This window comes from Phoenix dactylifera, chromosome 3 (assembly GCF_051530095.1).
Source record: "Phoenix dactylifera cultivar Ajwa chromosome 3, Ajwa_hap1_PhDact_Kaust_v1.1, whole genome shotgun sequence".
NCBI classification, from domain to species: domain Eukaryota; kingdom Viridiplantae; phylum Streptophyta; class Magnoliopsida; order Arecales; family Arecaceae; genus Phoenix; species Phoenix dactylifera.
Genome location: NC_143192.1, coordinates 28934229 through 28946471, shown reverse-complemented (window position 1 = coordinate 28946471; position 12243 = coordinate 28934229).

Genomic DNA, 12243 nt, shown 5'->3' with positions numbered 1-12243 from the left:
CTTATGAATGTAACTATAGAAAGTCTAGCCAAAAAAAATTGAGTAATAATTATAAGCTTAAATTCAAGAAAGTTTGGGTTCCAAAAGGAACATCAAGTACTAACCCTAAAGGACCCAACATAGTTTGGGTACCTAAAGCTCATTTTTGATCTTGATTGCAGGGGTGTCTTGCAGCTAACAAAGTGGATAAACGATGGTATCTAAATAACGGCTGTTCAAGACACATGACCGGTGACGTAGACCAATTTGTCACCTTGGAATCTAAGAAGGGTGGAGTAGTAACCTATGGAGACAATGGAAAAGGGTATATCATTGGAAAGGGTAAAATTTTCATTACTCCATCTACCTTCATAGAAAATGTCTTATTAGTTAATGGTTTGAAACATAACCTACTTAGCATAAGCCAATTTTGTGATAAAGGATTTAAAATCACATTTGAAGCATCAGTATGCATAATCACAAATCCTAAAGATAATAGCATTGTACTTATAGGACAAAGGCAAAGAAATATTTACATGGTAGATCTTCATGAATTAGGCAAGAAAAATGGATTATGTTTAATTACTAATGAAGAAAAGAAAAATGAAACAAGTGTTAGATGTATGCCCTTGAAGCCAATTTTGGCTGACACATTATTAATTCTAGGACATAATTTGTACTTGACTTTATTATTATTGAATAAATGAAAGGCATCTTTTTTATTCGTATTATTATTGTGTCTATGAATCGTCCAAGGAATTAATAAGATGATCATGCATATTCTCAAGAGTTGAGAATTTGAGCCATGTATCATTAGTGATTAATTTCTGAACGCTCCTGATCGATGAATCATCACGAGGACGGTGATCGATCCGATGAGATCAGTGCACAGATTACTTTCCTTATGGATGGACGAGACTCGAGTCCACAGTGTGGCGACACTAAAGTAATAGTGCAGGTGCTTGTTAAGAACAAGGGTACTGAGCGTGACCAATACAAGAAGTCACTTGGATGTCTATCCACTTGTCAGTGACTTGCTTGATGTTGCAGTAGTGTGACTGGTCCTTTGACTTGCGGTGCTTCGGCTACTCACAGTGAGGTTATTGTAGTTTGACTGCACACATACATGGTCTCTAGCCATATGGGTCCATGCAGTGTAGATTGGCTGCAGTAAGTTCACTGTAGGAGTAGGGTATGCACCTATAAGGAATCTATCGACCTTGATAGATAAGGAGAGATCCTATGTGATTTATAAGACTGAGTTCGTAAGACCTCGGCCGGGGCAGTATGCACAGTGGAGAAAGAGTTTTCCACTCTCGAACTTAAGTCGAATAAATCTTCACATATGACAGACGATGGGGTTTGACGAGTTGTCCATGACCTCCGTCCTGTAGGGATCCACGATAGTAGGACTGTATCACACGATAACTGCACCTAGAGGTTCATCATTCTATTCTACTGGGTAGTCACTACATGCTGCTAGGTGTCACTGGTGGATGGTGGGACTCACAGGGATTATCTCGATGATCGATAAACCCTAAAGAGTAGAGTTGGAATCGTTCCAATCCATTGAAAGGAGTTTTTCAATGATATTGTGATAGAGATCATAATATATCTCACTACCAGTCAGAGTAGAACCTATGGGGTCACACACACTAGAAGTATTGACCGATCCGATGGTTGAATCGTGATTAGGAATCACAAGTAATCAATTCGATTGATATTCAGTTGAAGAAGGAACAAAGGGAATTGATTAATTGGACTTAAACACAAATCCTACTTTGAGTAGGATTCCTAGAGTCCTAATTGGATTAGGACTGGGAATTCTAGTTGGAGTAGGACTGGGATTCCTACTTGAAATAGGATTCCTATAATCCTAATTAGATTAGGAGTTTTGAATTAAGTTTGGATTCCTACTTGGAGTAGGATTCCTAGAGTCCTAATCGGATTAGGACTCCGAATTCAAATTAAAGTCCTAATTGGATTAGGACTAGAATTAAACAAATCCTAATTGGATTAGGATTCCTTAAGTCCTAATTAATTATTAATCTAATGAATCAACATGACTCCTAATTGGATTAGGATTGAAGAGTTCAATTGAGTCATGGTTCATTCAAGTTCTAATTAGATTAGGACTAGCATAGATTGAACCCGATTGATTCATGATTTGGTTAATCCTAATTAGATTAGGACTAAACCATGAGGAGGGCACCCAATCCTCATTGGAAGAGGATTAGGTTAACCAAGTGAGAGGGGCATGAGCCCCTCTCCTCTTGATTGGTGCGGGATGAAGAGAGAAAGGGGGCCGGCGCCCCCTCTTAAGGAATCTAGTCTTGGGCTCCTAAATTGTAGGAGCCCTAGATGGCTATAAAAAGGGGAGGGATCATGGGCTGACGCCCTAAGGTGCTTCCTCTCCTCTCTTCAGCCGTCATCACCCCCTCTCCTCCCTTGGTTCGGCTGCAAGCAAAGGAAGAACAACTCCAAGTGTTGGCGGCCTCCTCCCCTTCCCTTCCTTCATCCAACGCAAGGAAGAAAAGAAGGCTGCGTGGGGATTCTTCTTCTTCCTCTTCTTCATCCTTCTTCTTCCTCCTCTCAAGTACATTCAAGAGTTGAAAGAAAGAGAGGAGATCAGCCATCAAAAGAAGTCTTTGCAAGGGAGCTAGCACCCCGGAAAGACGAGAGAGCTTTGATCGGATCTCTGCTTTGTGTGGATACCTGTAGAGGCCGGACGCTTGAACGGCTTCAAGCGAACCCTCTTCCTAAAACCACGAACTCAGATTTGTGGTGATCATCTACCCGCACAAGGTGAAGATCTGATCTTCTTAAAGTTATAAAAGGTTTTTAATCCTTACCTATCTACGAACGGTTATCAAACGACGTTCATGCGATGAACGTCGATCCCGCGCATGCCCCTTCCGCTGCCATCTGATTTTTGTTTTGAAATATTAGCGGCATGGGCGGGTTCCCAACAGTGGTATCAGAGCCTAGGCTTCGTAGATTAAGGTAAGAATTAATTATAAATAGGCTTATTAGATCTGAAAATTGAATGATCATGCATGCTGAAAATTTCTGCATGCAGATTTTTGCGTAAGGTGCTGATTTTTGCATGCTGATTTTTATGTGATAAGATGATGATTCTAATTGCATTGTTGATGAGATTACAAAGTTTAGAATCATGATTAGCATTATCAGCAACTTATGTCATAATATAATCAATTAATTCTCAGATCTGAAAATTATAATTGCTGCATATTGTGATGATCATAGGATTCAAACCCTTTTGGTATCAAATGTAATGACCTGCGATGTGATCTGTAATGTCATGTAATTTTTCAGATGCTTGCATGCATCTTATTTGATGTTTTGAGAGGCCTGCGTGCCTCCTAAAAGGGGATGTAATTTATTTTTATTTTTATTTTATATCTGGTTGTATTTCTGTGATGTGATGTACGTCAACGATCAAGTCGAAGATGATGCATGAGATGAACAGGGGTCTAAGCGGTTGATGGCGATTGGATCAAGAGTTGGTCAAGGATCGAGTCAAGGAGGCTTGGAACCAATTCAAGAGTTGAAGATCAGTTGATCGATTGACGTGCATGTGCTTGTAATACGACCTAACTAGAATCCATGATCATCACCTATTTAAAGTTTAGCTTTAATTATTGCTGCGATTATAACTGCCTGCAATGTGCCGTTTGCATGTGATGTGAATGAGAGTCGGGTAGATAGGTTTACATGTGATGTAGCAAACCCAATTGAGACCTAAATTAAAACCTCCTCAATCAAGTCGAAAGTGAACCGACATGAGCAAGTCATATTAGATTAATTAATCTAATTGGTGTCTAGGAAAGCATGAAAGGTGGTTACTTAATTAGGACCTTACTCTCTGAGTAAGGAGAGCCTCCCACCTGCTTACCTGGCCAATTGTTCGATTACCTCTTATGAAGAGCTCAAGTTGCAAACACTAAGACCTGATTAACCAATATTAAGTCCATAGGTCTTCCACTGTAGTAGAGCTGCTAAGGTCTTTCTGATGTTGATTTGTCTCGGCTGGACACAGTGGGCAAGTTGCATCGGGGGGCTGGACCTCTCTATAGACATGAGATGTTGTAGGGTAAAGGTGGGGTTGGGCACCAATAACTGTTAGGTGAGGACCCAATGACGACTTTATTCCTACGATTATATGGTGGGTCTGACTTAACTAAGAAATGGGACCAATAACTGTTAGGTGAGGTCTTCATGGCTTAGAGACCGAGTTGCACTACAACATGCTTGAGTAGCATTGTACAAGAGTTGTACACTCATCCATCTATGTGTCACCAATAACTGTTAGGTGAGGTGCCATGTAGATCGATGGGACCGCAGTACCCACTAGAAACCCTAGTCGTGTGGGATTTCCGTTTTCCTACCAGGGGAGTGTGAGGGATTTGAGAAAATAGTGGGAGTTACATTTGTTCTAAAAGACCTTAGAACAGATTAATGATCAAGTGCAAAAGTCTAACTAGAATCTTTACTCTCTGCAGATCATAATGTCAGCCTCAAATTCTTTGACCCGTATTCTTGAGACCAACCGATTGACCGGTACAAATTACAAGGACTGGCTTAGAAATCTCAAAATTGTTTTGAGCTGTGAGAAAATAGGCTACATACTCGATTCAGATATCCCCACACTACCAGCACGTCCTACTGATGTTCAGCGACAGATGCATCAAAAGTGGATGGATGATGACATTAGAGTCAAGTGCTATATGATGGCATCCATGTCCAATGAACTCCAATGCCAGCATGAGAATCTCAAGACTGCTAGGGACATACTAGCACACCTGCAAGAGTTGTATGGTGAGTAGAGTCGCACAGCTCGTTTTGAAGTGTCCAAGAGGCTCTTCAAGACAAAGATGCGCGAAGGGCAGTCCGTCCATGATCACGGTCTGACTATGATCAAGGACCTTGAGGAGCTTGAGAAGCTTGGTATGAACATGCACAAGGAATTGCAAGTTGATCTGATCCTTCAATCCCTTCCTGATTCATTTGGTCAGTTTATAGTAAACTACCACATGAATAAGATTGAATGCACTAAGACTGAACTGATAAATATGTTGGTAACTGCTGAGGGAGCCTTGAAAGGTTCAAGGGGTAATGTCCTTGCTGCTGAGTTGACTTCTGGTTCCAAGAGAAAGTCCACTTGGAGGAAAAAGAAGCTTGCTAAGAAGCAAAAGAAAGACAAGAAGCCAAAGAAGGAAGTTCAAAAGAAAAAGGCCAATGACAAAGGAAAATGTTTCCACTGCAATGTCGACGGCCACTGGAAGAGGAACTGTCCTTCATACCTCGAGAGCCTGAAGAACAAGAAGACTGACACACCTTCAGAAGGTATAGACTTGCTTATAATTGAAACTAATCTAACGGTTTCTTCTACTTCTAGTTGGGTTATAGATTCTGGTTCTAGTGCTCATCTGTGCACTACCATGCAGGGTCTAAAGGAAAGTAGAAGGCTGGCGAAAGGTGCGGTAACCCTTCGGGTTGGCAATGGGGCAAAAGTTGCTGTTGTGGCTGTCGGCACCTATCATCTGCGACTACCGTCTGATTTTAGTTTATTACTTAGAGACTGCTATTATGTACCTGCTGCTAGCAGAAATTTGATTTCTGTTTCATGTCTAGCACAGGAAAGTCATGTTTTTATATTTGACAAAGACTGCTGTTCTATTTATTTCAGAAATAAAATAGTCGCACGTGGTTTTATGATTGACAGTCTCTATCATTTGCATATGGATGTATCTATAAATGTGTCTGAGCAAGTAGTGAATGCCAAAGGATCCAAAAGATCCAGGGATGAGATAAACCAAAAATATTTGTGGCACCTCAGGCTTGGCCATATTGGAGAGGATAGAATGAACAAAATGGATAAAGATGGGCTTCTCGGCTCATTGACTTCCGAGTCATATCCAGTTTGCGAGTCCTGTCTTTAAGGAAAAATAGCTAGATTGCCCTTTGTAGGACATGGGGAGAGGACCACTGAAATACTTATCCTAGTACATACAGATGTATGTGGCCCATTCGATGTGCTAGCCAGGGGACGTTATTCGTACTTCATTACCTTTACCGATGATTATTCACGGTATGGGTATGTGTATCTTATGAGACACAAATCTGAATCTTTTGAAAAGTTCAAAGAGTTCAAGAATGAAGTAGAAAAACAAACTGGAAAACCTCTTAAGGCTCTTCGATCAGATCGAGGAGGAGAATACCTTAGTGGGGAATTTCGGGACTATCTCAAGGAAAACGGCATAGTCTCACAGTGGACACCTCCGGGTACACCTCAACTCAACGGGGTGTCAGAGAGAAGGAATCGGACCCTATTGGATATGGTCAGGTCCATGATAAGCTTCACTGATTTACCTATGTTTCTTTGGGGAGATGCCTTACTTACCGCAGTATATCTACTGAATAGAGTTTTCTCTAAATCCATTCCTACCACACCATATGAGATATGGCATGGTAAGAAACCAAGTCTTGGTCATCTCAAGATTTGGGGATGTCCGGCCCACGTCAAAAGACTACAGGCGGACAAACTAGAGGCTAGGACCATAAGTGCTCGTTTTATAGGATATCCTAAAGAGTCATTAGGATACAGTTTTTACGTCTCAGAGGATCACAATGTGTTTGTGAGCCGTCATGCCATCTTCTTGGAAAACCAGTTTATCCTTGATAGAGGCAGTGGAAGGAAAATTGAGCTTGAAGAGAAAGTCTCTGAAAAGCAACAAGTCATGGATCCTATCAAACCCATTCATAAAGAGCCAGCACACGATGTCCCTCGACCACCTCGTAGATCTAGTAGGGTCTCCCATCCTCCCGATAGATACTTAGGTATACTAGAAGAAGATACTGAGAAAATGTTCCTAGTGGGAGATAGGGATCATACACAAGATCCCAAAACCTACGATGAGGCGATATCTGATGTCGATTCCGAGAAATGGCTGGAAGCCATGAAGTCAGAGTTAGACTCCATGCATTCCAACCAAGTCTGGACCTTAGTAGACCCACCAGAAGGTATTGTACCTATTGGATGCAAATAAATCTACAAAAGAAAAATAGGTTCAGATGGAGAGGTAGAGACCTATAAGGCAAGGCTTGTGGCGAAAGGGTATAGTCAGCGCGAAGACATTGACTATCAGGAGACCTTTTCACCTGTAGCCATGCTGAAATCCATCCGAACATTGCTTGCCATTGCAGCATTTCATGATTATGAAATCTGGCAGATGGATGTGAAAACTGCTTTCCTAAATGGACATCTTGATGAAGATATCTACATGGAACAACCTTTGGGTTTCACTTCCAGTGATGGAGATCACAAGGTCTGCAAGCTGCAAAGGTCCATCTATGGACTAAAGCAAGCATCACGGAGTTGGAACACTCGTTTCGATGACGCAATCAAAACGTTTGATTTCATCAAAAACGAAGAGGAACCGTGTCTTTACAAAAAGGTTAGTGGGAGAGCTGTCGTATTTCTCGTACTGTACGTGGACGACATCCTCCTGATAGAGAATGATATTCCCATGCTAACCTCGGTCAAGGTCTGGTTGTCAAAAGAGTTCTCCATGAAAGACCTTGGGGAAGCATCCTATATTTTGGGAATAAAGGTCTATAGAGATAGATCTAAAAGGATGCTTGGCCTATCACAGAAAATGTATATAGAGGAAGTGCTGAAAAGGTTCAGCATGGACAACTCCAAAAGGGGTCTTTTACCCCTTAGGCATGGAATTCATCTCTCCAAGAAGATGTGCCCCAACACATCTGAAGAGATTCAACGCATGAGCAAGATTCCCTATGCATCAGCAATAGGGAGCCTCATGTATGCCATGCTATGTACACGACCTGATATAGCTCTTGCTGTGAGTGTCACAAGCAGATATCAGTCAAATCAGGTGAATAACACTGGACAGCTGTGAAGAATATTCTTAAGTACTTGAGAAGAACTAAAGATTTATTCTTGGTTTTTGGAGGATCATCAGAGTTGAAGATAGAAGGATACACAGATTCAGACTTCATGACTGATGTCGATAATAGGAAGTCAACATCTGGATATGTGTTCTTGTGCAATGGTGGTACGGTAAATTAGAAGAGTTCCAAACAATCGATCATTGCTGATTCTACTATGGAAGCTGAATACATCGCCGCCTCCGAAGCTGCTAAGGAAGACTTCTGGTTCAAGAAATTCATTGCGGAATTGGATGTAATGTCATCAGATGCCATAACACTCTACTGCGATAATAATGGCGCCATAGCCCTTGCTAAGGAGCCAAGGTCTCATCAGAAGTCCAAGCATATAGAGCGGCGCTTCCATCTCATACGCGACTATGTTGAGAAGAAGTATGTCGAAGTGCAGAGAGTAGACTCCGCGGATAACGTGGCAGACCCGTTCACTAAACAGCTAAGTCAGCAAAAGACTGAAGCCCACCTTGAGAAGATGGGACTAAGATATATGACTGATTGGCTTTAGTGCAAGTGGGAGATTGTTAGATGTATGCCCTAGAAGCCAATTTTGGCTGACACATTATTAATTCTAGGACATAATTTGTACTTGACTTTATTATTATTGAATAAATAAAAGGCATCTTTTTCATTCATATTATTATTGTGTCTATGAATCGTCCAAGGAATTAATAAGATGATGATGCATATTCTCAAGAGTTGAGAATTTGAGCCATGTATCATTAGTGATTAATTTCTGAACGCTCCTGATCGATGAATCATCACGAGAATGGTGATCGATCCGATGAGATCAGTGCACAGATTATTTTTCTTATGGATGGACGAGACTCGAGTCCACAGTGTGGCGACACTAAAGTAATAGTGCAGGTGCTTGTTAAGAACAAGGGTACTGAGCGTGACCAATACAAGAAGTCACTTGGATGTCTATCCACTCGTCAGTGACTTGCTTGATGTTGCAGTAGTGTGACTGGTCCTTTGACCTGCAGTGCTTCGGCTACTCACAGTGAGGTTATTGTAGTTTGACTGCACACATACATGGTCTGTAGCCATATGGGTCCATGCAGTGTAGATTGGCTGCAGTAAGTTCACTGTAGGAGTAGGGTATGCACCTATAAGGAATTTATCGACCTTGATAGATAAGGAGAGATCCTATGTGATTTATAAGACTGAGTTCGTAAGACCTCGGCCGGGGCAGTATGCACAGTGGAGAAAGAGTTTTCCACTCTCGAACTTAAGTCGAATAAATCTTCACATATGACAGACGATGGGGTTTGACGAGTTGTCCATGACCTCCGTCCTGTAGGGATCCACGATAGTAGGACTGTATCACACGATAACTGCACCTAGAGGTTCATCATTCTATTCTACTGGGTAGCCACTACATGCTGCTAGGTGTCACTGGTGGATGGTGGGACTCACAGGGATTATCTCGATGATCGATAAACCCTAAAGAGTAGAGTTGGAATTGTTCCAATCCATTGAAAGGAGTTTTTCAATGATATTGTGATAGAGATCATAATATATCTCACTACCAGTCAGAGTAGAACCTATGAGGTCACACACACTAGAAGTATTGACCGATCCGATGGTTGAATCGTGATTAGGAATCACTAGTAATCAATTCGATTGATATTCAGTTGAAGAAGGAACAAAGGGAATTGATTAATTGGACTTAAACACAAATCCTACTTTGAGTAGGATTCCTAGAGTCCTAATTAGATTAGGACTGGGAATCCTAGTTGGAGTAGGACTGGGATTCCTACTTGAAATAGGATTCCTATAATCCTAATTAGATTAGGAGTTTTGAATTAAGTTTGGATTCCTACTTGGAGTAGGATTCCTAGAGTCCTAATCGGATTAGGACTCCGAATCAAATTAAAATTCTAATTGGATTAGGACTAGAATTAAACAAATCCTAATTGGATTAGGATTCCTTAAGTCCTAATTAATTATTAATCTAATGAATCAACATGACTTCTAATTGGAATAGGATTGAAGAGTTCAATTGAGTCATGGTTCATTCAAGTTCTAATTGGATTAGGACTAGCATAGATTGAACCCGATTGATTCATGATTTGGTTAATCCTAATTAGATTAGGACTAAACCATGAGAAGGGCACCCAATCCTCATTGGAAGAGGATTAGGTTAACCAAGTGAGAGGGGCATGAGCCCCTCTCCTCTTGATTGGTGCGGGATGAAGAGAGAAAGGGGGCCGGCGCCCCCTCTTAAAGAATCTAGTCTAGGGCTCCTAAATTGTAGGAGCCCTAGATGGCTATAAAAAGGGGAGGGATCATGGGCTGACACCCTAAGGTGCTTCCTCTCCTCTCTTCAGCCGTCATCACCCTCTCTCCTCCCTTGGTTCGGCTGCAAGCAAAGGAAGAACAACTCCAAGTGTTGGCGGCCTCCTCCCCTTCCCTTCCTTCATCCAACGCAAGGAAGAAAAGAAGGCTACGTGGGGATTCTTCTTCTTCCTCTTCTTCATCCTTCTTCTTCCTCCTCTCAAGTACATTCAAGAGTTGAAAGAAAGAGAGGAGATCAACCATCAAAAGAAGTCTTTGCAAGGGAGCTAGCACCCCGGAAAGACGAGAGAGCTTTGATCGGATCTCTACTTCGTGTGGATACCTGTAGAGGCCAGACACTTGAACGGCTTCAAGCGAACCCTCTTCCTAAAACCACAAACTCAGATTTGCGGTGATCATCTACCCGCACAAGGTGAAGATCTGATCTTCTTAAAGTTATAAAAGGTTTTTAATCCTTACCTATCTACGAACGGTTATCAAACGACGTTCATGCGATGAACGTCGATCCCGCGCATGCCCCTTCCGCTGCCATCTGATTTTTGTTTTGAAATATCAGCGGCATGGGCGGGTTCCCAACAACAAGTTGGCTTTGGCATCGTAGACTAGGACATGCTAGTATGGAATTAATATCAAAACTAGTCAAGAAGGAATTAATAAAAGATGTGCCAAAATTGATCTTTGAAAAGGACAAAATTTGTGGACCATGCTCATTAGGAAAACAAACAAAATCATCCTTCAAATCAAAGAATATAGTATCAACAACTAGGCCTTTCGAACTCATACATATGGATCTATTTGGACCCACTAGAACTGCGAGTCTAGGAGGGAAGAAGTATGGACTAGTTATAGTAGATGATTTTTCAAGATATACATGGGTTTCTTAAATGGAATGATCAATTAAGGGGAAGAAAGAAAATTTCAGAAGGAGAGATCTTATGGAACTTAATCGCATAAATCTATAACTAAAGGAGAGAGACAGAATACTAAATGAAAAGTGATCCTAATACTCTCCAATATGTATCATCTGAAATTTAAATCTGAAAATCTTTATGATACACCTTGAGGCTTGTTATTTGGTTAATATATTTTATGCATAAATCATGAACCAAATTGCAAGTCAAACAGTTGATCTTAAGAGCCTCTAACTTAATGAAAAAGGGGGAGAATAATGTGTTGAATTTTCTTGAGTATCTCTCAGAAAATCTATTTTGGAATTCACTAATGAGTCCTAATTGGCTTGCTCTTTAGAACTTCAATTTTGTGCCAATTCATATTTTTATGTATCAAATTGTGCTTATTTTTTAAGGAATAAAAGAATAAAGTCTTTAAAAGAGCTTTAAAAGAACCTTCAAAGCTTTGAACTTTATGTATACTCTAAGATATATCATAAATTGCATGAATTTATATTTTGGTATTTATGCCACAATATTTTTACACCATAAAAGAACTTTGCAATCATACTTAATATATTGGACAAAAGATCTTAAATGAACAAGTTTTCATACTTATTATTGAAGAGATGTTAGATTTCCATTCGTGCTTTCCTTGAATATTATTTGTGGTACTTCTTGAATTAACTTAAGAAAGTTTCCACCTACACTTGATTTGAAAACTATCTTTGGAACCACATTCGATGTGTTCTCATTATAATTGGCTCTGATCTATGCTCATTAATCTTTTTCTAACATTATTGCCTTGAGTTATATGATTTATATTCTTGTAATAATTTGACATGCAAATCAGAGTACAAAAAGAAAAAGACATATTTGAGTATTCTTATCTTTGTGCTTAATGTTTCATTATATTACAACCTTTTGATGTTGTCAAAAAGGGGGAGAAATATCTGATTATATGCTCATAATGCTTTATGTTTTGAATTGAATACAAATCAGCTTAAATTGAAATATGTTGATTGTGTTAAGCTGATTAAATCTAAAGCATTATCATGAAGTATGTTTTGAATATATATGTTTTCTA